General features: G+C 41.7%; 1 pseudogene; it reads left to right on the forward strand.

Annotated features, from left to right (window-relative positions):
• Nucleotides 1–1755: 1755 nt before the first annotated feature.
• On the forward strand, nucleotides 1756–2726 carry LOC118650571 (annotated as a pseudogene).
• Nucleotides 2727–3233: the final 507 nt, after the last annotated feature.

A 3233-nucleotide genomic window follows, 5' to 3' on the forward strand; every position in this document is an offset into this window, starting at 1 on the left:
AGTCCTGGATTTTTTGTTTTTGTTTTGACTGAACAGTTCTCTAAGACATTACTTTAAACCTTTCCACAGTCTTAGCAAATAATTTTATAATCATAATTTGTTTCATCTTTACACCATGTTTTCCTTAATTTCCTAAATTTTACTTTTCTCCAGAAACCATTCTTTTTTTTTTTCTTTCTTTCTTTTTTTTTATATTTTATTGATTTTTTACAGAGAGGAAGAGAGAGAGATAGTCAGAAACATCGATGAGAGAGAAACATCGACCAGCCGCCTCCTGCACATCCCCCACCGGGGATGTGCCCGCAACCCAGGTACATGCCCTTGACCGGAATCGAACCTGGGACCTTTCAGTCCACAGGCCGACGCTCTATCCACTGAGCCAAACCGGTTTCGGCCAGAAACCATTCTTAATGCAACATTGCTTTCCATCTGGAGAAGCAGGGTATTTACAAACTCAGCAGATTCTCTTCCTTCATATGTAACTTTTTTTTTTTCTTGAGCTTATTGCTCTCCCTTCCCATTTCAATGTCAGCGGGAAAAATAAGCCAGGGTGACCTGTAGCCCTGCCTGGGAACCTCCTTAACTAGATCACCCATTGCATGGGGTACATTTTCTATTTTCCACATTATTGCAGGCAGGAGTGTTGCTAAACGTTCTGTCACTGCGTAGTGGAACCTCTTCTCTCTGATTGCCAGTAACGTTTTCCTCACTTCTCTGTAATCCTGGACCAATAGCCTTCTCAAAGACATTGGCTTCTACTGACAGTTTCTTTGAGACCCTTTAAATTTTTACTAATAATCTTCTCAAGATCCTTCCAGCTTCTGTCCTCTACTGTCCCAATGCCACTCTCATATTTGAATGTGTCTTGTTACAGCAGCACCCAACTTGTCTCTCACCTTCACACCCACTTCGGACTTCCTTGTCTATCTACATCTCCTGTGACTGCCCATCAAGCCCGTCTGGTCTCCATTACGCAGTGGGTAAACGATTTTCTTCCAAGAATGGCTCCCCGGAGGAGCTGTCTTGGAAAAGGGCTGAAAGATGGGGTTAGTGAAAGATTTTATTTGATGCTATTGTCGGGAACAAACAAATAAATAAACAAACAAAAAAACTTCTCAGGACATCAAATATTTCACCTGGAGGAAAGCATCAAAATTCTGTAGGAAACATTTTTAATTCTTTGTTTCAAACAAAATACAGAGAGTGAGATCCATTTCTAACATTTGAGGAGACAGAGGAAAAAGCATAAGGTTACATTTATGTTAGGCTAATGTGGCGTATTATTGTTTTACTTTTATTTTTTAAATAGCATTAGCTTGACAATGGAGGGAGTACATGGCAGAGTGGGAAAGGCTGTAGGCTGAGGACTCACACAGACCTGGGCCAGTTTCTTAACCAGCAGCTTCTTCATCTCTAAAGTGGGACTATAATTACCCCCAAAGGTTGATGTGAGATTAGAGGAAATGTAATGGATGTGAAATCGCCAAGCAGAACATTATCATGTGATAAATAAGCTGCTTTGAACTTATTAATATGGAAATCACAAAAATGACTCCTTATGTTTCCTCTGAAGTCTCCACTTGTCTTTCCGAAATGTCTGAATCAGGAGTCATGCTCCCATTCCCTGCAGTGGCTGGGAAGGAGCAGGGGGAAGGGCAGCTTCTCTCTTGTTCTCTTAAGAATTATGTTCTCCACAGCAATGTGCTCTCTCCTGCTCCTCCTCACGGGCCTCAGCCTGCTCACTGCCTGTCAAAAATGGTGAAAGAAACCACTTACTGTGATGTTTGGGGGGTCAAATCCACGAAGCATTGAAAAAGGCTTACGGGAAGCTGGCCTTGAAGTACCACCTTGATAAGACTCTAAATGAAGGAGAGACGTTTAAACAGATTTCTCAAGCTTACAAAATGCTCTCTGATGTAAAGAAGGGGGTATTGTATGACAAAAGAAAACAGGCAATTAAAGAAGGTGGAGCAGGTGGTGGCTTTGGCTCCCCCAATGGACATCTTTGGGAGGAGAAGGGAGGATGCAGAGAGAAAGGAGAGGTAAAAATGTTGTTCATCAGTAATCTTAGAAGGTGTACATAGTAGTGCAACAAGAAAACTAGCTCTGCCAAAGAACCAATGAACATGGTATGTGACAAATATAAATGCAGAGGTAGTAAGAAAGGAGCAGTAGAGTGCCATCCCAATTGCCGAGGTACTGGAATGCAAATGAGAATTCATCAGATCTTCCCTGGAATGGTTCAGCCAGTTCAGTCTGTGTGCATGGAGTGCCAGGGCCATGAGGAATGAATCTGTCCTAAAGATAGATGTAAAAGGTGCAATGGAAGGAAGATAGTTTGAGAGAAGATTCTAGAAGTTCATATCGACAAAGGCATGAAAGGTGGCCACAAGATAACATTCTGTGGTGAAGGAGACCAAGAACCAAGCCTGGAGCCAGGAGATAGTATCATTGTGTTAGGTCAAAAGAACCATGCTGTTTTCACTCCACCAGGAGAAGACCTTTTCATGAGTATGGACATACAGCTGGTTAAAGAATTGTGTAACTTCCAAAAGCCAATAGCTACTTTTGACAACCGAACCATAGTCATCACCTCTCATCCAGGTCAGAGTGTCAAGCACAGAGATATCAAGTGTGTGCTAAATGAAGGCATGCCAATTTATCGTAGACCACATACAAATGGTCACCTAATCATTGAATTTTGGGCAAACTTTCCTGAACTATAAAAGTGCCCAAAAAATTAGATTCTCTTCACTTGTCTTTCTAAAAAAAAAAAAAAAAAAAAAAACAAATCTCAAATTTAGGAGTATGCAGTGAAAATGTCCAGGGGGCACATTAAATCTATTACCAATGGGCTGTTATTTCAGGGAAGAAACCAGACCAATTTAATTTTATTTCTGCCTTAAATTCACCCAAATCTCCCTCACCCTGCCTCCCAGTAAGTCCTTCAATTCTTTCTCCCAAGCAGCCCTTAAGGCAAGAGGCTGGAAACCAGTTCATCCTCTACTGTGGTGCAAGCTGGGAAAAGCATAGAACTGGGAAAAAGCAAGAATAAAGAAGGTGAACATGAGATTTGGAGGAGAAGGATCTTTAGGATATTGGAGAAGAGCAGTTGTCAGGAGCCATGGTCCTGTAAGTATGTGAGAGGAAGGTATGAGGAGAAGACTTGAACAAAACCAGAGACGCAAGGAGAGAGAGAGTTTGAATAAGAGGAGTTTGGAGTGCCCTTCCAG

Source organism: Myotis myotis, unplaced genomic scaffold (genome assembly GCF_014108235.1).
Source record: "Myotis myotis isolate mMyoMyo1 unplaced genomic scaffold, mMyoMyo1.p scaffold_m19_p_3, whole genome shotgun sequence".
NCBI classification, from domain to species: Eukaryota; Metazoa; Chordata; class Mammalia; order Chiroptera; family Vespertilionidae; genus Myotis; species Myotis myotis.